Source organism: Stegodyphus dumicola, chromosome 3, assembly GCF_044657685.1.
Source record: "Stegodyphus dumicola isolate Sdum_Otavi_A_Nest chromosome 3, ASM4465768v1".
Classification (NCBI taxonomy): Eukaryota; Metazoa; Arthropoda; class Arachnida; order Araneae; family Eresidae; genus Stegodyphus; species Stegodyphus dumicola.
The window spans coordinates 196414594-196440702 of NC_140770.1; the positions used below are offsets into that span (position 1 = coordinate 196414594).

Genomic DNA, 26109 nt, shown 5'->3' on the forward strand with positions numbered 1-26109 from the left:
TGCATACAGAAGAGCTATATTTCATTGATTCAGGTACATTGTTAAAAGACTATCCGTACCAGATGCATAGTCAAGTGTATACAGATCTGGACAGTCTTGTTCATTTGTAAAGAAACATGAACAATTTATACATCACACATCTTGTCTTGAAAGCCGCAAAGCAACTGCAGTTACGGCTTTCCTGATCTGTGTTTACAGAACATGATTCCTTTGAACCTGCACCGCATAGGCATTTCAAGCGCATAGGCTATTTGCCCACTTTATGATTCTGCAGAAGAAAGAACTGGGACCTCCTGCTTCGATGTGGGGCTCTTTGGTAGTCTTACGGAGAAGTCGAGATACTGAGAGGCAAGAGCGCTGCTTAGGCGATGACTTCTGTCTTTTTGTTCTTTGTTCTATTGTTTGTAGCGTCTGTTTGTAAGATTTTAGTTCTTTGTAACTTCTTGCCTAACCACTGGAAATAAAAAAAAAAGATCCTTACTTTACCTCAGTTTTACACACAACATAACAAAAAAATTATCCATTTTTCAAAATTGTAACCATTTTTCATTTCATGCAGTTAATTTTTCATGTGCTTGTAGGGTTTATATTTATTTTAACTAACATTTATTTTAAGTTTAAACTATCTTTCCTGTCAAGCCTTACTTTCCCCTGGAACTGCCAATGCCAGAGTATGTAAATTTTAGTAGAACGCGCAAGGATTCAAATTATCAGCGGAAGTATTCTGATTTAAATAGAAAGGAAACGAGTTCGAGGTGTGATATTCTTACTTCACGAGCGCGGAGGTAGTTGGCCAGAAATTGAAGAACCCCGCGTTTCGGCCTGTGTGCTTGCCTGGAAGTAGTGTTAATCGTTCAAGTGATCTTCAAGTTTGCTGAATTAGCAGCGGTATTGTAAAACGCGGTGAGTTAGTTACTTTTAGAGAGCCTCGTAGTTAGAGTCTTGTCTTTAGTTTCTTTTCAGGTTATTATTTTTATTTGACCGCCGAGTTGGCGCAGTTTGTGAGCAGAGCACGCACTTGTAATTTATTACGTTGAATAAAAAGGGACTTAAACCCTTAACAAGACTCTTTTATCCAGTCTTTATCCAGTTTTCACAGTCATCTCTTGGTTACGTGCAAGTTGGAGGCGCGCAACGCTACATGCTTATATTGTTTATATTTCAAGTGATTATGTTGATTATTCAATATAAGTGAAAGAAAGCCAAGAGATATTTTATTCATCTCAAAATGTGTCGCGGCGTTTTATTAAACGGGAAAATACACTCATGTCCATAAATTAAGGATAATGCAAAATCAGGCAAAGGAAGAGTTAGAAGCAAAACAAATTTGACTTATTTGTAAAGCTTATTTATTAAACAAAAGGTAAAGAGCAAAAAAAGATACTATATTTTTGATATTATTAAAAAAAATGAGCGATTTTTGCTCCCTGGAGCAAATTACAAAAAACACCTATTTACAAAAAACCAATATTACATGGTTGGTATGATTGTTAATACATTGTATGTCTCCCAGACGATGCAATACAGTCAGTACAACGCCTAGGCATGCTGAGTATCAAATTATCGATCTGATCTTGGGGGATATTACACCACTCAAAAAGCAATGCTCTCCGAAGTTCCGGTAGACATGTAGGAGGAGGTTGACGGGCTGCAACTCGTCGGCCAAGCATGTCCCACACCACTCAAACACGTGCTCTACTGGATCACTCCACACACGTGCTCTACTGGATTCAAGTCCAGTGAGAATGCTGGCCAGTCCATACGGGTGATATCCTCCGATTGAAGGCATTCGCTTCCGATGTTTGCACGGTGAGGACGGGGGTTGCCATCCATAAACACAAATTGTGCGCCCATGGCGCCCCGAAACAAACGTACATGTTGTTCCAGAATGACGTCCCGATAGATTTGGCTTGTCATGGTTCCAATTTGAACATCCAGGTCAGTTCTGGAACCCAGAATAATTCCACCCCAAACGAGCACTCCTACACCACCGTAACGGTGTCGTTCAATGATGTTTTCTTGGTGGTAACGGGTCCCTGGAGCTCTCCATATGAAAGTCCGGCGAGAATCAGACTGCAAACCAAACCTGGACTCGTAGGAAAACATCACACAAGCCCACTGTTGCGGTGACCACAATGCATGCTCTCTACTCCAGGCTAACCGCAGGCGACAGTGAGTTGCAGTAAGTGGAACGCATCTGACAGGTCTACGAACATATAGACCACTCTGCCCTAAGCGTCTGTACTCGGTCTGCCTTGAAATTGTCATACCAGTGGCTGAAGAGAGCTGACGAAACAAGTCTGAGGCTGTGCTCCGCCTGTTTCTTTTGGCAGTAACTGCCAAATACCGGTTCTCATTCGGCGTTGTAGCTCTGGGGCGACCTGTGCTGTAACGTCTACTCACATTACCATCATCTTGGAATCGTTGCCAAAGCCTGGAGATGACACTCTGGGCAATTCCAAGTTTGTCTGATACTTCTAGTTGGATACGCCCACATTCCAGACGGCCGATAATTCTACCACGTAAAAATCATCCAAATGCGCCCTTTATGTCATAACTATTCTGTTATTGCACTGAAAGGCTTATAAAGCTCCTGCGAACAATTTTACTTCTTTGCCTGTATTCCTTATATGCCTCTCTCTTACACTCTCGTCATTGTGAAGTACCATCGGTGTCATCTGGTTACTTCCTAAAATTTTCATATGATTCTTGAAGATCTGTGTAGTGTTGTTACAGGTGATATATTTATTTTAGAGTACGATTTCCGCGTGACTCCGAATTATCCTTAATTTATGGACATGAGTGTATTAGTACAGTAGATGCCGATTAATGATTAATATTATCATTCGTATACTTTTATCAAATTAACAAAATTCCGTCCATCTGTATACGAAAATATGCAACATACGGCATTTACTGTTATCAAAAGTCCGGTTAATATTATCAAAATGTTATAAAATAAATTTTCAAACCGAAGTAAAATCCCCAAATAAGGTCAAAGTATGTTTTTAAATTGCCAAGTGACTGATAAAATACCCCCAAGTAAAGTAGTCAACAAACCTCTTGATTTTTATTTTAGTCAACCATTTAAAGTTAGGCAAAAAAGCGACCTTTTGTTTAGTTTGGCGAAGATTTTTTAATAACTGCTGATTTCGAGAACGACCAGATACAGTCTCTCTTCTTCAGAGAGAAAATGACAGAAAATATCTGCATGGGTTTTCTGAAAAAATCCAAACATATAAACTTTTAGAAAGACCTTAAGATGAAATAGGTAAATTCCCCATAACTACTCATGTAAAGATCACCCTCCGAGCATTAAAATTAGAAACATAACACAGTTAATAAATGAACTTTTGTATAACGCTTGCAGACAATCCGCTAGTGACGACTTTTTTCGTAGTTAAATTGATGTGAAACTTAGTAGTTATATGTTTCTACTAATATTTATATTAAATAAATTTTAAATTCCATTACTGAACTAAAGGATATTTTTTCTCATCGTTTAATGTTAGCATTCGAGGAATGTTATCGAAATAGCCGTGGATACACGTGATAACGTTTATTTGCGCCTATTGTAACAGCAATATTTATTACATCCCACTCATTAAGAAATAGTTGAAAAGATATTATATAGCGAAGCATCACTCTATTTACCTTGGAGTGAATGGTTGTAGTTGCTGATTCATTCCTTAAATTCTTGTATTAAAAGTGTAACATTCCTGACTAATTAAAGATATTTCTGTAGAAGCAGATCTAAATAGCTAGCATTTTAAATCTGTTAAACTTCGAATCATTTGAGATCATTAAGCCAGAAATCCATTCCAAGAGAAGTTTTTCCAATCCATAGTTAAAGCTGCTTTGAATGCTAAAAAAATTAATATTTATTAATCCCGTTTGATGGATTCTGAATTATTATGAATTGAAGTTATGCAATCAATAAATGCTTAGATACAAAATTTGCTCTTTAATTAATAATATGCAGTTCAAATGCAAGAAAACTAAATAAAAACAAAAAGTAGAGATGAAATATATCACTACTTGAATTACATTTTTTTGAGATGCTTATAAGTTAAGCCGTTGTAAAGCACATTCTAATATTTCTTTAACCTCATAAAATAGGCATTGAATACTTCAGAGATGCCGCCCAACCGAGACAGTGGTTAGCGACGCTGACTGCCGTACCGAAGGGTCCGGGTTTGAATCCGGGAGAAGGCATGGATGTTTGTAAATGTTTAGCGTCTGTGCGGCATTGGGGCACTCTAAATATGCGGCCAGCCAAAAGTCCTCTCGACAGGTTGGTGGTAGGGGAAGAGAGATGGGAGACCCTCGGATCCGTCCCTCGGGGTGCTCTTCTTCAAAATTGCGAAGGGGGAGAGGAACTGGTCAAAGTCGTATTGTCGCCTGTATGGTGCCCTATCTTGCCAACGACAAGCGTCATCTTGACCCCTTGCCACGATGAATTTCATAGTCTTGCTCTGATTTCAGAGACCAGGTCTGATGTTACTGTCGATTAGGTTTGATAAGTCACAACAACAGCAACATATGTCAAAGATTATTCTATGTCTTCTGTTGCAAAATTGTGGTGATGAAACTTTCGAAATCTTTCATCTTTCGAAATTTAAAAATCATTATTTTTGAAAATTTAATATTATTTGTATAATTTATTTAAACTTCTTTGTTCATTCGCTATGGGATGAGAGAATTACAAATGCTTTTTACAAATACAATTCTATTTTAAAAAAAGAAGAAAGAAGAGGGCAAAGAATAACAAAGTTGGGATAGGAAAAAAAAGAAAAAGGAATAAAAAAGAGAGAATGGCGAGGAAAAGGAAATAAACATGAAAGCCCGTTATCGTCATTCTAGTTTAAAATTCCCTAATCACTATATGTAACTTATTATGTTTACTTAAACAAACTAGTATTTTAAAACTTTTGCAAGAACATTTGCTACTGGTGATTCTCTGTTTGCTCCTGAAGTTTATATACATTTATTACCGTATTTTTCTCCCAGTTTCACTAATTTTACCTCTTGAAAATCGAGAAGGAATCGGTATATGGAAGAACTTAGCGGATTAAAAAAGCGAATGCTCATGAATTAGGTACACTACAAGTGTAAAGTATTTTTATGTTTATTAACCAGTTTTTATCCTTTCGGCTTCGCCTTTCCATTTAGCCTCACCAAGATGCAAATGAGATTGAAAAGTGTTTAATGTGAGCGTTTCGAATGCTTTAAATGTGTAACTTTTGGCAGCAACTCGTCCAGCATTACTTTCGATCGTCCAGGTCTTCCAATTAATTTAATTTAATCCGCCGTTAAAATTTGAGACAAATTAGTTAGGCCAAATTCTTCTCTTGCAATGCTTTTACTCGTAATTTGTAATTCCAACTATGTTATTTTTAATACCTTTAGGTGACAGAGCTTTGTTTGTACACAAAAATGGTATCTTTTATTTAAATTCAAACTTAAATAAAAAGGTTATTTAAAGCTTTCATAAGGCATTGTTGTAAATTTTCAGACAAAGCGATAATTCGCCTGTGGTTTAATAGAGTCTGAAGGATTTTGAATTACTATTCAACTATTAGGACCCTATAAGGCGCTCGTCATGCAGAACATTTTAATTTTTGAATTTGCATAGGTATTCCACAAAAGTTGTAAAATGGGGAATTAATACAAGAATTGATTTTATTTATTTATAAACAAATATATATATATATATATATATATATATATATATATATATATATATAAAGAAGAAAGTATGTTTATTTATCCTCTAATAACTCAGTTACTACTATAGCTAATGTTACCAAGCTTCCTACAATTCCTTTCTGGGTCCTGGAAAAGGTCGACATTGACATTTTTAAAAAAAAAGTAGCTAAAATCAGAGATATTAATTAAAAACTCGGAAAAACGATCATTTTCATCCTCATTTTTCCAAATGGCAGCAATATCGCAAGCTGGAGATGAAAATTTGCTTTTTTTCGAAAGCCGTTGCCATTGCTCGGTTTCAAATTCTAGAGTTTGTTAATAAAAAATTTCTAAGTTTTTCGATGAAGTAAAAATAGCATTGCCAAACATTAAATACATTATTCCCGGCTCCAAAAAATCGTGGGAAGCCATTTCGACTATTTCCATCTTCGTACGACTTTAATCAGCCGAAATATTGATTAAAAACTCTGAAAGCGCTAATTTTCGCGCTCATTATTCCGAGTGGCAAAAGTCTCGCACGTTGGAGATAAAATTTTTTCATTTCCGAAAATGTTGCCACTGCTCGTTTTCAAATCGTAGACTTCATTAATAAAAAAAATTGTAAATTTTACAAAATCTATACATCATTGACTGTTTGTGTGTTTGTTTGTTCGCATTATTGATTTCTAATCATTTATGATAAATGTTTTGTCACATTTAATCGACTAAAATTGAACGTAGGTGAAATATTGGGTGGAAGTTGAGTTTTTGCAACCATTTGATTAGAAAAACGAAAATCATTAAAAACTGCGTGCCATTGTTGCTGATATAATGAGAAAGAATTAGTTTGCTTTTCTATGGAGATATTTTTATGTGGGTTCCATATCGCATCAGATTGAAAATTGTATGACTATGAATCGTACATTTTTGCATCGTTATTAGAGAAGGATTACAGCGGTATCGTTCTTTCTGTTGTTGGATGCATTACTCTCAATCTAAATTAACTGGCATCGGGTACTTCCACTAGTAATATATACTTCCATATTTTAATAACATGCGATTTGAAGAGAAAGCCTACGCTTCCCAAAACCTACTCTTCTTTTCCAATTCACTCACCTCAAAGGGGCGATGGCTTTAGCAGAAATTACGTTTTATGCAATAGTATGTAGGTGGAAGATGATGTCATATTTTGGCTAAACTATCTCTTTTTTCTTCGAAAGATATCTGTCTCCGCTTTTCTTTTGTAGTGCAATGTACTTACTTTGGAATACTTTGGAAATCCCAAGAACGTATGTTGTCATCATTCAGTTATTTGCCCTCTTTCCAAAACGCTTTAATTTTTTTCATTGCTAAGGAAAGAAAATCAAATGCGATTTCACGTCACCACCAACAAATGGCAAAACTTACTTTCAGTTCATGGATAAATCTTTATAAAAATAGAACTAATACTAATGAATGTAGAAAAGGTTACTCAGAACTCTGTTGTGTCTCTTTTACAACGCAATCTTCTCGTTTATTTATTTCATTCCATCTGAAGGTTTACTGATGATTCTAGTTAATAATTTTGGAAGATTCTTTTCCTTCATTCAGACGTTCTTTAATATTTAGTAATTCTATGAATAATTTTTTGTACTCTAATCAGATTTTGTCGCCTTCTTCAGATACCGATTTTTTAATTCCTCTTGTTGAGTGTTTTATATGGTTCCTCGTATTAGCCCAAGAAGGCAGTTTTCCCAGAAGGGCTATGAATTTCGTTTTCGCATTTTCCGTTGGTTCACTATAAACGGCGTTTCACTTTTCAAATTGTTGCCACCAAATGTTAGAACCTTGCATTATATTTAAAGAAATTAAATCTCCATGAATGTATGTACGTTTCTCGTGCTGTGAAAAAAAAGGGGGTCATCAAATACTGAATAACGTACTCCTCCACTCGAATATGGGCATCTGGAAGCCTAGATTTGGAATTTGTTTTATTATTTATTTCATATTTTGTAAAACTTTAATAAAATTTTGATTAACAAACTCAACGATTTCAAGGCGAGCAATGGCAACACTGTACGAAAAAAAAATCATTTTTATCTCCAGCGTGCAAAGTTGTGTATCTGAAATTCTAAAGATACGCTCTTTTTAAATTATTTTGTGATATTTCTGTTGAATTTAATTTTGTGGTTTAAGTTCGAAAAGCATCATATTTAATAAATAAAGGTAACACACAAAATGTTAAAAAAAAAAAACGGCTCTTTGAGCGTAAGATAAACTTTGAAAGCTTTCATAATTTTATATCCTTTTTTTTAAATATACTTTTTATTCCTTATAAGACTTAAAACTTCATAATATAGCTCTGCATATTAAAACAGTATTGAACATTGCTTTGCCAATAATAGGGAATGCATTTGAAAAGTCTTATACCTCTTAAATACCATCAAATAATCATTTTACATGCTTCAGCAGAAATAAATAACCTTCATAAATTCACCAGACAACAAATTATGCACTCGATTCGGGAACATTCTAAAAATAATAGCGATAATACTTCTGCAATCATAGTTTTAACATTTACGATTTGATGTGGTATGAACTAGAGAAGTTTCTCATCATAAGAGATATCAATATTCAGACACTCACAAGAAAATTGCATAACTATTTCATCTACTCTGTCTTCGCTTTCGGAATCGGGTAATATCTCATCTATTTCTTATTATTGTAAGAGCCTTAACCGCATAAAAAATTAAGTATTTTGCAAGCTCTTTTGGAACGATCGCGCGCCTTGCCGTTAACCCGACAGTTTTTTTCCCACCACTTTAACTTATTCATCTTTTATACTATTGTTTATAAAGTCACATAAATTGGCAAATCGGATGATCAATAATAAGTGAATATTCTGAGCGCGGACGGAGGAAATTTCACAGTGCAATACTGATAAGCCACCGGAAGCTAAAAGCAGTTTATAGATTTACGATTATATACGTAAAATACATCGAAAACACTTATTTCGATATTCAAATGAATTTCTTTAACACAGTAATCAGTCAGTCTCATATTCAATTATTCAGCTTAACGTCTATGTTTATTAGGCTACTGCAGAATATTTTACGGATGATGCGTTATTCCCTAATTTTTATTAATCCCTGGAGTAAAAGGCTATTCTTAATTCCGTGGCACAGTTTAAAAATTCGCAATAAATAAATTGCGCAGACGATATCAAATTTTAAACTGAAAGTTTATTATTTTTTATATGTTTCATCAAACGCTCAAAAATGTCTTGTTCAATGATACGTTAAACATCTATGCCTCAAGGAAGAGTTACTTAAACGTACTGAAAAAATTGGGCAATATTCCACCCTACATGAAAACAGTGATGATTACCTCTTTCGATTAGATACCTGTTCTATTAGCGAGAGTATTTGCGATATTATCTTAATCAATATTTTCCACAAAGACTTTTGCTAAAATATTTTAATCAAAATTCTTCAGAGTGGTGAACGAAACGTACAACAAAAATAACGTTTGGACTCAAGTTGCCATCCCGATCCCTCGACTTCTGTTTGGGATTTATCAAGGATACTTGTCTTTGGCTTCTATTACCCGTTAATGCACAAGATCTTCGCAGTATCATCATGCTATGGCTGTGGTCGATCGTAATATGTTAACATTTTCATGGATGAAATAGCTCTGGTTGACCATCTGTGGATGAAACAGTTTATCGCATAGATGCCTTCTATATCATCAAAAGTGGACTTATTGAGCTTTGCAAAACATGTGAGAAAACTGAGTGCATTTCTCTCTACTCCATTATAATAAATTTTCTTATCGTTTGCATAGTTTATTTCTTATGCATTTAAAAATGCTTCCTGGAATTAAAGGGTATTCTAAGAAAAGCGAGGTATTCTAAGAAAAATAAAATACTTTACTGTTAGGAAAATGAAAAATATTTTTTAATATTTACTACAGGTGAATGTTCCAATTTAAGAATTAAAAAAATGTCTGGAATATAACATCCACGATGTGCTGTGTAGCACCACACTCCTTCGATGAGATTCCTAATATCTTTATCGCATAATCTGCCTACTGATATGGTTAATGATACACTAAGTTTCCTGTTTTAAGTTCGTTCGTTGTTAGTTTGTCTAGGATTTGTAGGACTCTAAGTTCGGATTTTTTGGGACTTGCAAAACAGCGATATTGTCAACAGACAGGCTGAATCGAGAGCGTGTTGATTTACTGTCTTCTATTAAACCTGGGTCCTCAAATTTCTTTATTAGCTTGTGAACTGTTGTTTCATTACGTGCATTTTCACATCCAAAGACTGCACGATGCTTTTAAACAGTCTGCGCGTAACACATGCCTTTCTTGCAATGAGTTTGCACAATCAAAACTTAATACTTCTAGGCGTAAGCGTCAACGAAGTTGCGAAATGAACGGACAGGGATAAAATGCCGCAGTTGCTAGGTCAAATCAAACTCAGTACTCTTAAATCGGAACATTTACCTGTTTTAAGTATGCAAAAATATTTTTCTTTTTCTAAAAATAAAGTATTTTGGAGAGCATACTAAATCTGATGCTTTTGCTGGGACATCATAAACCAGAGGTGACCAATATTTTTGGAAAGAGTGCCGCTATCTGAATAAAAAAAGTTATACGTGCCACTTTCAACTTTTCGAGCATACTACAATATATAAAAAAGCGTAAAAAGTATTATTCATAGGCTAATTATGGGATTTTTTATGCAAAAAGCACATTTTTTATGTAAGTCTGAGTAGTAGACATTTAAAAAATGATATAATAAATAAAACCAACGTACAAACTAGGGCTACTATATTGTTAATAAACATTTAAAAGTTCAGTCAGTTAAGTTATGTATAAAATAAAAATTAATAATTTGAAACATATAATTCTAAATAACTATTAAATAGTCAGTACTTAATTAACGTAGTTTTTTTAAATATGTAGTTTGTAGAGACATTAGGTTATTTCCAAGCAGGTGAGATGAAAAATGAACAATGCCTTCGCCGGGAATCGAACCACGGACCTCTGGAATACGCGCCCAGCATGCAGACCACTACGCCAAGAAGGCGGGAGAAATACCCCACATATTCCCCCCTTTCAAAGGGCGACTGGAGTTTTTAGGGGACCTAATCGCTAAATCCCGGGTGTGGAGAATCATCATCCACCACCTCTTTAGCTTCGGGCGCCACTGTACAGACATTAGGTATTATTTTGGAAGCAGGAGCGTTGAAAAATAAACTGCGCTTCCGCCGGAAATCGAACCGCAGACCTCTGGAATACGCGCCCAGCGTGCAGACCACCACACCACGAAGGCATGCCAAGAAGGCGGGAGAAATACCCTACAGGTTATTTGTAACCTAGTCATCTATATTATTATTAGCTCTTGAAAAATGCTAACAAAATTAGGTGTTTTAGGTGCATGGCAATTAATCTTAAACGATATTTTGATTTTATTATGTTCATAATAGCAAACATTTGTTCACAAACATATGTAAATCCAAACCCATAACAATATCTGACAGCCAAATCGTGTAAATTTGGAAAATTACTTGTTGGTACGAATTTCCAAAATTCAATATAATTTGGATTAGGTGCAGTTAAAATAAGTTCCTTATATTTGCTTTTCAGTGTAATAAGCTGCTGCAGGTCAATAATTTCGATTTGGATTTCGGTTGGGTAACAATTAACGTCTTTCGGAAGTGTTTATGTGTGTATCTATCGAAGGAGTTGATACAGGTGACAGGTGAGAGAGGATCCGAACAACCGGATTGCTTACTAGGACTATTCGGCTATCGTCCGGAATCCGCAACTGTACAACGCGATAATTCTTTGGCATTCCAGAAGCATGGCGTTAGGAGCTTAATATAACTTTTGTTGGTGCTGTATATTGAAATTTGAGCATTTTTAATTGATATTTAAACATTTTACAATACAATATTTGTATACTGATGCACACACTGCAGCCATTACATAAATATTACACATTAATAATTAAACATTACCGTGGTGCATTTTATGTGCACCTGGGTTTAAACACTGGGAATATATTATTACAATAATGTTTGTTTTGCACATGCGTACGTTGTTGCACGTACATAAACATTCCATATTAATAGTTAAACATTTTGCTCTTGGTTACAGGGCAGTTCTACAATGATACATACATATATACATAAATAAATAAACACACAAAAATTACCCTGGTGCATTTTATATATATAGTAGCTGTGAATAGGTTAGTTACTTTAGAATGTTCATGTACTGGGCTCCATCATACACACACTAAATAGCACACTAACAAGCCGCACAAGAGCGCTAGTACCACATAACGAGACACTCAGAAATAAGGCAGTAAGTACTGAAGACTGGGCAGGAATCTGTAGTGCACTAGGTGACATGGCAAAGGTCCAGTCCCAGAGCCTTCAGTTTATCCATTATGAGTTTTAGTTTTTTGAGCAGAGCAGGCTGCTTAATGAAGAAGCGCATGAATGGTGCATCATCAACTGGTAGCCTCATGTGCCACGTCTCTGTGAGGGGGCATGCTGTTATGTAATGGTCTGGAGTACCAGCCTCACCACACACACAGAGGTTAGCTGAGACAAATCTCCTTTTACAGAAATACTCTGGAAAGGGGCCGTGGCCCGTTACAAATCTTGTTACAAAGGGTGCCGAGATAAGTCTTTCAGTGGAAATTTTATGATAAAATTAAAATCCCTTCTACCTTGAGGAGCTGTATCCCATTCCTCTTGCCATTGTTTACAGATGATATTATTATTTTTTCAAATATTTTAATTTTTCACGAAGTCTTCGCGTGCCACTGTTAAAACTCCGCCGTGGCACTATGGCACGTGGCGCCGTGGCACTATGACACGCATGCCCCGGGTTGGCCGTCCCTGTTCTATACGAATAATTTTGCATTATCATCTTATGCAAAATACAAGGTGAGCATAAAAATATTCTTCAGTTTCGAAAGAATATAACTTTATTATTAGAAGAACTATTTTGGCCAATTTTTGCCATAGTTCCCCAAATTCATAAAATTTTGAGGACATTGATAATTGAATAACAGAACATCAGATGCAATTCCAGCCATTCACGAAGAAGATTCGGTGCAATGGAACTAAGAGAAGTTTTGATGCGCTCTTGAAGATCATTTATTGTTGTGGATAGTGGAAGTATAGGTTCCACTATCCACAACAATAAATGATCAATAACAACAATAGGGTCCTTCACAAATCTGCACAGAAAAATGCCGCAGACAATCACATGATTGTATCCACAGTTTCCTTTGAGATAAAATGTCGGCCATAATGTCCATTTCTCTGGTCACAAATACAATCTGCATTGCTAAATGTCATATGCTATTTCAAAATGTAGATCTGTAAGCAGATCAATATCTAAAGTTTAGTTGAACATGCACGGCACACTAATGGCACTGCTTGTTTTCGGACATTCTAATAAGCACTGGCTTCTTTACTATGGTGTGAACACCATTTTCCATATCGCTGCCTTCTAGCAGTAGGAGTTATGTTTAATGATTCTCAACAAGAAAAGAAAAACTTTTGCGTTAATTTAGCCCTAGGTATCACATTTACTAATTTAATCAAGTAATCTTTCATTTTATGACATCTTAAAAATGAAGGAATATTTTTATGCTCACCCTATAGAATGGATTCTGCAAAGGAAATAAATAATAACTCTTGTTTACATTAATTTAAATAGTGACTCTCAGATTGCCACATTATATATAAGTACAGATTCGGTAATAATACAATTCGGAAAGAATGAAATTTCCCCCTACAGCTGCATTGGCTCAGGAATACTGTTATCTCGGAAAACGGAACTGATGCAAAATCTATAAGAACACATTTTCGAGATAACGGATTACCGCGAGATTTCGCTTTAAATGTTCTGTTCGTTTTCTCTCTAAAGCGCATAAACCATTCTCGGGATGAAATCCTATAACGTGAATAAAATGCATTACATTTCTGAAATTCCATTTTGCTGCGTTGTTTTTTTTTTTTCGTGCGCTTACGGCGAAATTAAGCATGCAAAATCTTGTTTGGAAGAATTTTAAAAAGGATTTCACATTTATACAGTAATTTCATTTTATAGAAATTTTTTATTTATTCATCACAATGTTTACTTTTGTTACAATAAGTTTTATTTTTATTTTATTTTATTTATTTTTTTTCGGGAACGCACATCAATTTAAATATGATAGTTTTAAAGTATGAAATAAGTTACAAAATATAGGACACTGGGGAATTGATAGGATAATATTTATTTGGGACTTGCACTAGAGCTTGCTTCTAGAGCTTATTCTTGCACTAGAGCTTATTTTAGGAGAAAATATCTGCTTGAGTCTTTAAAAGAGTGAACTAAATTCTCCTTTGTTAATTTTAGGCCTACCACTTTATTACTTTCACTATTATCCTCGTATATATTAGAAATAACATTTATATATTATATATAATAGAGTTTTAGAAAACTAAATATCTTTATTTTCATAAAACAAAATATAAAACACACTTCTTTTTTTATCAATATTTTAAAGAAAAAGATTATTTTTATTTGTCTCGATATATAACATGTTTCAGTTTCAACTAAATTAAAACAATGAAGTTCATTTTTAAACATACGGATCGTAAAACGAAGTACTAACAATGTTTATATTTCAAAAAAGTTTGATGTGGACATCACATGACTTCCTTGTACGGCCTATTAAATTATACACATTTTTTGCTGCATTTCATTTAAACTTATTTCCTCGAATTTCATCAGAGATATATTTTTCATTCAATTGATTCAGTTCTGACTTCACAACACAAAAAAACATAAAATCTTAAAAAATCTTCATTAAAAATTGTAAAATACAGAAAATCATAAAACACCAAGTACAGTTAAACAGTTAAAGAAACAATTTTTAAAATTTAAATTAGAGTTTCTACGCAAAAAAGCAATCTAGTCAACGAGCAAGAAGACAGATTTTTTTATGCCCAAAGCCCAAAGTTTACCTTTGGTTCCACTCGGCAAAATGACACTGAAGCTGCAGAAACTGACTTAATTCACTATTCTATTAAGAGCTTCAAATGTAAACAAATATAGCTGTGGTTAAAAAAATAGACTTAAACAACTTTTTAATTATTGATAATTCTACAACTATTGCATGTAGATTAACTAAAGGCATAAAATTTTTAATCGAAACATAACAACAACATATGTCAATCTGTGCCCTTTTAAAGCAAAAAAATGCACAGTTTACCTACATATAAAGAATAAAAAACTGAGCTCACCGAACTGGGTAACAGGCTGCGTATATATATATACTTTTGGTGCGGCTGATTCCAACGAAAACGGGAAGTGCACAACTACATGTTGTAGCAGTCCTCCATACAAAATTTCAATGTTCTGAAGCTACTCATTTTTGAGTTATGAGAGATATATACTTATGTACTTTTATACGTACGTACAAACATCACCAAAAAAAAAAAAACCCTTCCGAATCCATATTACAATCCGTTTTGGGAAAAAGAGTCCTTCATTCTATCCGTACATGCAGATGTCACTCAAAAACATCGTTCAAATGGATTCAAGAGCGGTCAAAATGGATATTTTCGGTAAAATACGATACCCGAAATTTTTCGGGATTGCAGTACTTTCTTTACTTCGCACAAAGAAGTAAAAATGATTTTCATTTTCAGTAAAACAAAATGAAATAGGTTCTTTTGAACTAAAGTTAAATTGAAAACATTACTTTTTATTGACATAAAATAATGAAATTAAATACACATTATGTATTTTGAATTCAATTACTTTCACTATTGTGATATCGTAATTACCATTTATTTCTATAAATGCGCACTTAAGACGAAAAACATGAGTTAAAATTATTTTTATATGTAACCTCTAACAAATGGCTTTCCTTATAACAAGCAACTGAAAAACGAAATTCGAATAGTTTTAGTTTGCATAAAATCTCCTCATACATTAAATATTTCGCAAATTTGCTCATGCTTGTTATAGAAGATGACTAAAAATCGAGTGCTTTAAAATTAGGTAAAATTAAATTGTAAACTAAAGCTTATTTCGCAGAAAAATTCTATAGAATTCGCTGAAGTTTTGTATAGGCTGCTTTCTTTAGAAAATAAAAATATGATAAAGAATTTGGAAAAATCTTATACAGACTTATTCTATAAAACCAACATTTTTTATGACTGAATTTTGCCTAAATTTAAATTTAAGATCGTCGAATAATTTGACACATTAAGCCAGTCTCAGCTTACGTAATTTTAAATTAAATATATTGGACATCTACAATTTCAGTGTCGCAGAAAAATGACATCATGAAAAACTGTTATATAAGCGGGAACGGCTGAGCAGCCTGCAGTAACACTCCAGACCCGAAAAGCAAAAAGAGACAAAAAGAGACTTATTTACACTGGTGTGCAAAAATTAAGGACGAGACGGTTTTTTCAATATAACTTTGTACAAAAGCTTTCCAAATCAACACATTTAATACCGTAAGATCCCCAATACGTAAGGACATGAGTAATGTAAGCAACACTTACTAAAAGAGAAAGAGGGATAAAAAGAAGCTTTATTGAAAAAGTAGCATGGAGCGCAATGCGACTGAAGGCCGAAACATCCCTGTGATGGGTGTCCAGCAAGAAACATCCGGTCTTTAATAGGGGATATGATCTCCCTTGACTGCTAGGCAGGTTTCCCAGCGTCTGCCCATGCTGAGAATGAGGGTGTCAATGAGTTGTTGAGGCATTGCTGCCCATTCGTCTTGCAGCGCCAATCGAAGCTCCGGAATTGTTACTGGTGGTAAGCTACGAGCTTCCAAACGTCTGCCTAGAAAATCCCATACATGCTCAATGGGATTGAGATCCGGAGATCGTGCCGGCCAATCCATACGTTCAATATCCTCACTCTCTAAGAGCTGTTCGGCAGCTACTGTGCGATGACATGGTGCATTGTCGTCCATGAAAAGGAACTGCGGACCCATAGCGCCTCTAAAAAGACGCACATATGGAAGAAGAATCTCGTTACAATAACGGGTCCCGTTGACTGAACCTGCGTCGAAGATGTGAAGGTCTGTACGACTACCAAGCATGATGCCTCCCCAAACGAGAACACCGCCACCTCCATACCTGTCCCTTTCAATGATGTTCGAGGGATGATTGCGGCTTCCCCGCTCTCTCCAGATGAGTATGCGATGAGAATCGCTACTCAGACTGAATCTGCTCTCATCTGTAAAGAGTACTCGTCCCCATTCATTGTCTCTCGAATTCCGGTGTTCCCGGCACCACAGAGAACGCCTTCTCAGGGCGTCGTGCAAACAGACCACCACCGTGCAGTCTTCTGGCCACGGTAAAACGCGATATCGGTCGCCTGTGTCGTGTGTCTAGCGATTTGTCCCGCTGTCTGCCGCCTGTTTCTTCTGGCCTGTAAGGCAATATACCGGTCATCTGCGGGTGTGGTTTCTCGTGGACGACCACTACTAAACCCCCGGATAACTGTTCCTGTAGTTTGAAATTGTCTCCAAAGTCATGAAACGATGCTGTGAGCAATTCCGAACTCTGCAGCCACACTTGTCACACTGCGGCCTTCCTCCAACTTCCCAATGATTCGACCTCGGTTAAAAGCATCCAGATGTCGTTTAACAGATTGATTATTCGCCATTTCTCGCTGAGGCAGCAACTCGGTGTGATTTTAACTGCTTTAACAATCTCTTTGCCAGAAATACTGATCTTACACCGACAACATGCTTTATACTACTCAGACACTCCCCCATTACGTCTACCTGCATATCTGCGCATGTGCTACCGTATATCACCTTACTTAATCTCCTGATTGGTCTTTCTGTCCGCTCTGCCTCTTCGTTCAGCTGATATGCTAATTTTTCGACTTCGTCCTTAATTTTTGCACACCAGTGTATATCTCTACTACTAAACCCATATTGACTTATGCCTCCTCTGCATGGGTTACTGCAACCAAGAAGTATCTACAAAACCTTCAAATTGTGCAATCAAAATTTCTCAGAATCATGAATTATGCACATTATTATGTGAGGAATTTAGGCTTCATGATGAACAGGAATACGTCATGCATATACAGCACGACAATCTCGACATAAAGAGGAACAATGGACTAGAAGGAGTCTGCAACATTCTGTAGGCTGATTTGCTGTTCGATGACGGTGACAGATCCTTCCTAACGAAACCGTGGCACTTCAGTGTTTTCATCTCTAGCTGATGTCCACTCACTCCGAGCTGTTTGTTTTGCTTTATAGGATTGCCGACTTACGAGAAAGCACGCGAGGGTTATCTGCCTAATTGAAGGAATGCCTTCGTAGAGGACTTTTTAAGGAGTAGAACTCTATTCAAAATTCTTCTTGTAGGATGTTTACCTTACACATGGAAAATCCTGGAAAAAGTCCATGCAGCCAGCCCGTTCGCCTGGAATCAAATCAGTTCAAACTACCAGTGTTCAGCGACTTTTCCGTTCCAGTTATACCTCATGAAAAACAATCATCAAACCTAATGCATGGGCCCACCAGCGGCCGAGCGGTAAAAGCCGCTGAACACTGGTAGTTCGGTCCGGGGTTCAAGTCTCGGCGAACGGACTGGCTGCATGGGCGTTTTCGTGGTTTTCCCCATGTGTAACGTGGATACGAGCCAGTTTCCCTTAAAAAGACCTCCACGGGGCATCCCTCCCTTTACGTGTAGTGCCCAAGGGAGGAGCACGTAATAAGCAAAAAAAAAAAAAAAAAAAAACTAATGTATGATCTCCTATATAACTACGTAAGCATCAAAGCATCAGTGTATTCGATTCCTGTAATGTGTGGACAGTTCATAGACCATATTGGACAAGATACTGTAATATTCTGGTTCAGTCTCGAACTTGGGTCTCTGTAAGAAATTCAAAAGATTCTGTCAAATTTCCAGCACTGAGAGCTGCTTCAAGTACTCAAGCCGACAACAGCTATTATAAAGGGTGTACTAAGGAGCATTGCGTTATAGAACTTCAGTTTCACGAAATCTGGTTATGGAGTCTGAATTATCATAAATCTCGCCTTTCCAATTTTTATTTCATATTCTCCAATAAAATATATAAAAAAAATTTGAAAGCTTTCAGATTTTATAGTACGCCTAAAGAGGCGTTTTTTTACCGTTTTGTGTCTTACCTTTCTTTATTAAATATCGTGTTTTTCACACTTAAACCATTAAATCCAATCCAACAGCAATATCGCAAAATATTTAAAAGAGCATATCTTTAGAATTTTCGATACACAGTCTCGTGCGCTGAAGATATTTTTTTTTCTCCCGTACAATGTTGCCATTGCTCGCTTTGAAATCGTTGAGTTTCTTAATCAAACACTCATATATGCTTTACAAAATATGAAATAGATAATAAAACAAATTCCAAATTCGGGCTTTCAGATGCCCATATTCGAGTGGAGACGTTCGTTATTCAAAACTGGATGTCTCTAGGTGCCGTTGTTTTATCACAACACGAGAAACATACATACATTTATGCAGATTCTTCGTTACTTAATTTCTTTAAATATAATACAGGGCGATAATATTTGGTGGCAACAATTTCAAAAGTAATTCGTCGTTTATGGTAAATCGACGCAAAATACCAAAATGAAATTAATAGCCCTTCTGAGCTAACGCTCCTTTGAGCTAATAATATATATTTTATCTTATATCACAGAAATGTGGCATCTGAATGAAAATTTCATTCGTGTCGTCCTTAAGAAATAGTACAGAATATTTAAATAATTATGTTACTTCTGTGTGCCATTTAATCCTATCTGATATTTGCAGTTAAAACAATTCTGGCTTTGCAGTTAGACGGATAGAAATATAGAAAGCTTATTTCTGTTCTTTTTCTCTTCGTATTCTTACTGTTAAAACACAAAAAAATCTATCTCAGTAATTTTTTTTTTTTTTTTTTTTTTTTTTTTTTTTTTTTTTTTTTTTTTACATCCTTGTACAAAGTAAAGGAAGTATTATAATCACAAAACATTTCTGCTATCACATTTCAACGAAAATATCCATTTCAACAGTTCCCGAATCTATTTGAACAATTTTTTTGCTTGACGTCCTTATATACGGACTCTTTTTTTTTATTCGCTCTTAAGGGCCTATTTTTTTAATTATGAGAAGAGTATAATCCTCATATTAGCAGGAGATTAATTATCTTTTCATTGTTATCATAATCTCAATTTTTCTTACTTTCTTTCTTGTAAATTTTACAAAGTAATGGATTTTAAAACTCTGGTTATCTACATATAAAAATATCAATAAACTAAATGAGACTTAGATATTGCATGTGTTTAAATATTTATAACGATTTATTACTTTAAATGTTTTCCTCTGCAATTCTCTTAACTACTTTTCCATTTCCTTACCTTATTCCGTTTAAAGAATTTTGTCATTAAATATAATACTACTGGTCTATTATGTATTTAAATACTCTCTTATTTCTAAGTAACTGATAACCTTATTTCTCAAACATATATTTCTGCTTATTCCAGTTCAGACTTTATTTATAAGTTCCGTTATTTCTTAGCTTCTAAAACACATTTCTTTTCACATATAATCTTCATTAAAAATAAGTGGATTTCGGAACCGATGATGTCGCAGAATTCTTAATTTTTCCAAATGATTAATTGTTCTTGTCTAGGAAACTGAAATCTTTTGATGTATTTAAGTGCTTTATTTCATTTATTTCTTAAAAATACAATCCTCCCTTTTTTCTGTTACTTTTATTGATTTTAAGGCGTGTATTTTACAATCGATACCGTCTTAGAATCAAAGAAACTTATTGGTATTTTTCTATTAATGGTGAGCAAGTCGCTAAATGTGCGCCAACTGTGACACCTTACTTATGTCGCATTATGAAGAGCTGTGCAATGATAATATTGATATATATATAATAATAATAATAATACTAAAGAAATATTGATTATATTATCTCCTAATATTAATTTTAGTAGAAGTATCTAAAAAGAGTGAACCCATAGGTAGTAAGTTTAATTCCGAAAATTGTTTTAAAGTAATTTGAATGTCTATATATATGATAATATATATATCATATTTAATGCGTGTAATGCCGAAGCTATGCGAAAACAGATCGCTGTATACATGGGGAGAACGAAACTGTTGTTCTCCCCATGTACATAACAATCTGTTTTCTTTTAAAAAAAACCTTAAAAGAATTGCGCAAATTCCATATTACGCACAGCCTTGGCATTGCGCTTATTAAACATTATATATATATATATGTGTGTGTGTGTGTGTGTGTGTGTGTGTGTGTGTGTGTAAGATAAAAAAATATGAAAGCAAACCTGTAAATTTAATTGCCTATGACCTATTTTAGTTTTATTTAATTTGTGAACTTTACATCTCTGTCTTAGAAATACAGCTATAAATCTAAACTGCGTCATTCAAATTAATCATGCGATCTTACGTAACGCCAACTGCAAATATCTCCTGCCCAATCAAAATAATTGTAGACTAAAACTAACTCGAACTGAAACTTGACTTCCTCCATTCTTCCTCTGAAGTACAGCTACACTCTCTTCTCGCTTAAGCTTTCATCCTGTTAAGACGTTTTGCTGCAGTCATCTATGTGCTGCTATGATAGCTTCTTTCGGTACAGTATCAATGAATGTTCTGGAAGTGAATTGTGGCCACCATTGTGAATTTAAATAAACATGGAATGTAATTCGGTTCGACTGTTTATTCTTCATCAAAATCGATGGACGCTCTAAGCATCAAGTAAAAACGACATTAGTATTTCTCCGTTTACACGTCGTAGTGTTCTTACCATTAGTGCTTCCAAAATTGTGCTTTATTATTACACACATAAATATAGATATATAATTACAAAACAATTCTTTTGAAAACAAAACATAAACATACCTAGTATTTTCGCGCATTAAGCTGCAGAAAAATTTTCATTAAAGACATAAAGTAAAAAATTTAGAACTAATATTTCATAAAGACCATGAATTGAAATTCATAATTAATAAATTTCAAATAATCATATAAATGTAACAAAGAATTTAAAAATGCGAAAACCAAACATTTCAAACTAGGAAAACCTCATTTCAAAAAATTAATGAAATTTAAAGAAAAATGAACAAAAACAGGAGAGGAATTCAATCAACCCCAATGCCACTTCATCAGGGGGAAGGAACATTAAAATTAATTGAAATCTCTCTTCCACAAAAATCCTTGCTTTTCTGTCTCCAGAATTAGCCGATGAACCATTTCAATGTATTTTATTTATAATAGTTCACCCGAAAGTTCTGACCCTTCCCCAAAGCAAAAAAAAAAAAATAAAATAAATTCTAATTAGAATAACTAGAGTAAACTTAAAAGTATTTTATTAAAAGAATTGTAAAAGAAAGTGAAAAAACAAAATACTTCATTGAAAAATTTTAAATCAGAATGTTTACCTTTAAACAGATAATCCAATGAATTAAGATGTGAGTGAATTCATGAAACATAGTTGAAAAAAACCTAATTAGATAATACAAAAAGTAATTATGAGCTTCGATCATTCTCATTAGACTCCTGTCTAAATTATATCCCTTAGAAAGTCCTCCACGAAGGCATCCCTCCACTTAGGCAGATAGCCCTCGTGTGCTTTGCCGTATTCTCAATACACCAATACACCTGTCTAAATTATATCCCTTAGAAAGTCCTCCACGAAGGCATCCCTCCACTTAGGCAGATAGCCCTCGTGTGCTTTGCCGTATTCTCAATACACCAATACACCTGTCTAAATTATGAGATGCGAAACAGTAAGGGACGTACAGGTTTGCTATTTTGGCTTCATTGGCGAAACTAAAAAACTTTGGCTAGAAAGTAATCGCTCAAAAGGCTAAAATCTTGCTAAAATCTGATTTCGTGCCAACGTTCATGTTGTTGCTTAACATTTTTCCATCATAGTACCAGTCACACTTTTTGTTTTGACTCCTTTTTTTTCTTCATTTCTCACGGAGTTCTTTCCAAAAGATAATACAAGGCACAAATTTATGAAAACATTTATTCGAAAAGTCAGTTCGGGTTATGGTTGAGCTATTTGAATTAAGGTAAAGCACACGACAGCTGTCTGCCAAAGGGAAAGTATGCCTTTGTGGAGAACATTTTAAGAGTAATTGGCTCGTATGTACGCTATACATAAGAAAAAACACGAAGCACTCTTTCGCCGGATTAGAACTCGGACCGAAATAACAGTGTTCGGAGATTTTACCGCTTTACAACTGGTGAGCTGAAATATCGGTCCATTTAGTGGGTTTATATCATTTTCAAATATAAATGATGTTTTAAACATTAAGTTTATCTTAAACTGGTTCAACACCAGGGATGCCAAACGCATCCCACAATTTTAGATATGCAATTACATCTTACATGGGGTAGAATACCTAACAAATGTTAAGTGACATGTTGCCAGCAGGAAAGCGAAGTGGTGGAAGAGAAGCAGCAGTCTATCTAGGCCGAGTGCAGAGAATAAGTAAGTCATGTTCAAGATAAATCTTAATTCAGAATGATTAGCTTCGGTTCTCAATGCATTTGATTGGATAATTAATACTGCTGTAAAATTATTATTGGCTGTTTTAAGTATTAGATTCATTTCAATCAACAGCGTTATGTATGAGTCATATGACATGGATTTGTCTCAAAATGACGTAGTACCAAAAAAAAGATTATTACTTTTAGAATAGAGAATGAGTTTAATCAAATAAAACTAAGGAGCTATTTCTAATTTAAATAATAATTTAAGTTTATATAATTTTTATCTTAGTATAATACATATTATATATATATCATTTTATTCTTTATGACCAGATTATAATACATTTTAATGCATTTTTTGTAGTGCTGAAAAAGTTTTGAAAAATTATCTCGCGTTAGCATTATTAACTCATATTTTCAATATATTTGTGAAAAGAAAAATATACCGATAAATGCCTGGAAAACCATTTGAGTTGTCAATTTTACCGCTTCGCATAATTGAATAAGTTGGTAAATTTAAACTTCTTAATATAAATATTTCTACACATCAAGAAACTCATGACACATTCATGCCTCTTTTTACGAATCCCCGCAATTTCAAATTATTTTTTGAAAGTAAAATTTGAAAAAAAAATTACTTATCCATTTTTCTTTCACTTATAAAATGACCATATGGCACTGCATTGTCACTATGGCGAATTAATAATGATACCTCACTTTAGGAATGAATTAGTTAGTTCATAGAATAAATTTATTTAACTACTTAGCAAGAGCAAAGCAAATACCAGAACAGAGAATCACATTTTGAACAAGAAGCAGATCAGATGGCAATCACTGCTTACCTAATACGTTACCTGATCTACTGCCGGGATAGGAACGATAATTTTTGCACGATGAGCCAGCAACACGGATTGTTTACGGAAGAATGTTTTGGCCTGTTCCAAAAGGTGTCCTAAAATACCGTATCCATGACAAGTGGGCCGCTCGCCAAGTGGGTTCTAGGTGAGCCTTACCACCTGAGGAATGACTTCACTGACTCCTGACGAGATTCAAAATAAAAGCATGACGTGTTTGGTAACATCGTTAAACCACTCACACACCATTTTTTTTTTCGCTTGAAAGGCAACAGCACAAAGAATTTGTTCTTCCCTAATGAAGCACCTTAAACGGTTTATATCGCGAGAAGGTAAACAGCAATGTTTTTTCTAACTCATTCCAAAAATAAAACGGAAAGTATCTAAAATACATAATTTTTAAATTTTTACTTGATTTCTAAACATTAAGTCTTATTAAGTCTAATTAACTAAAAATTTAGAAGGAAAATATCGTTAATAATATAAAAAACGAAATACAAGCACTTGATAATACTAGTTGGATTAATTAAATTCTAAAATTTTGCGTATAAAATACTCAAAATGATTAAATTATTGATAATCGAGCTGCAGTAAAAGGGTACAGTACTTCCTTATTTTAATGCAGCTTGATATAGGCCATATTTTCGAATATTACATCGGTACTTTATCTGAAACTAGGTGAGCCTTACCACTTAGCAATATAAACGTAATTCCTTGTGCGTTGCATACATCTGAAGTGTATATGGAAAAGTAATATGAATATAATTTATATATATCAGGCTGGCAAGAAAGCAATTTCGGTTTTTTAGTGTGAAATAAAACTCTATTTTTCTATATAAGAAATTAACTTTAATCAGTCAAATATCTTCCAATCTGTTCGATGACGTTTTGCTGTCTTTCTGGTTACTTCAAGATTCTGCGCTCAGTAAACGTCTGGCCTTTATCAGCAAAAACCTCAACCAAGTGCGTTAAAGATCATCGTAATTACTGAAATGTTTGCCATTTAAGAAATTTTGTAAACTTCAAAATAAATGATAATCCAATGGTGCAATGTCCGGGCTATGTGGGGGATATGACAGCACTTCCTAACCAAGCTCCAGTATTTCGTACTGGTTGCTAAAAGATGTGTGAGGTCTCGCACTGTCGTGGTGGAACGCAATTTCTTTCTGATTTGCCAATTCTAATCTTTCCTCTTTGATTGCTTCCGCCAGTTTCAGGGGTTGTTGGCAGTAAACATCTACATTGATCTGGTTGCTTGGAAACAGCTCAAACTGCCCAACACCTTTGTAATCCTCAATTGATAATATGATTTTTTTCTGGTGCAATTTAGGTCGCACAGTTATATGACGATTCGATCCAATTACAGCTTTAAATTTGTCATCCTCATGTTCGGAAGGGCGGCAGAATGTTAGTCATCTTCAAGTGAAAAATCTCCAGAACAAAATTTTTTAACCATTTCTGACGCATGCTTTCTGTTAAGCAATCAGCACCATAAACTTAACTTCACATGCTCTTTGTGAGCTTTAGCCGCTTTCTTGTTTTTATGAAAATAAAAAAGTAAAACATGTCGAAAACGATAATTTTTGCACTCCATGTTAAAAATTGACCATAAACTAACAGCTGTGAACAACAATAAGTGGAATTTGTTTTTATAGCAAACATAAACTGTCAGCTGCCAAATCTGAAAAGTACCATAAACTTTACATTCTCTTTGTGAGCTTCAGCCGCTTGCTTGCTTTTATGAAAATAAAAAGTAAAATATGTCGAAAATGTTTATTTTTGCACTCCGTGTTAAAAATTGACCGTAAATTAACAGTTGTGAACAAAAATAAGTGGAATTGGCTTTTATAGCAACCCTAAAGTGTCAGCTGCCAAATCTGCAAAGAGAAAAAATATATAAGATTGACAGAAGAATAATAAAACGAACTGTCTACTTGTGCAAACCGAAATTACTTTCTTGCCAACCCAATATATACCTACATATAATCTTATGTATTTACCTGCTTATACCGCTAATT

The 26109-nt window shown here is 34.6% G+C and overlaps 1 protein-coding gene and 1 long non-coding RNA gene across 2 annotated transcripts in view; one reads left to right on the top strand and one right to left on the bottom strand.

Moving 5' to 3' along the window:
* Positions 1-24238, bottom strand: LOC146998235 (uncharacterized). The gene is made up of 2 exons (XR_015040387.1): positions 24080-24238; positions 1-454 (listed from the first exon to the last, which is right to left on the bottom strand). It is a non-coding gene; the product is annotated as an uncharacterized LOC146998235 (long non-coding RNA).
* Positions 1-26109, top strand: part of LOC118203414 (uncharacterized) — a 183529-nt gene that overhangs the window by 124113 nt on the left and 33307 nt on the right. The window lies entirely within an intron of this gene.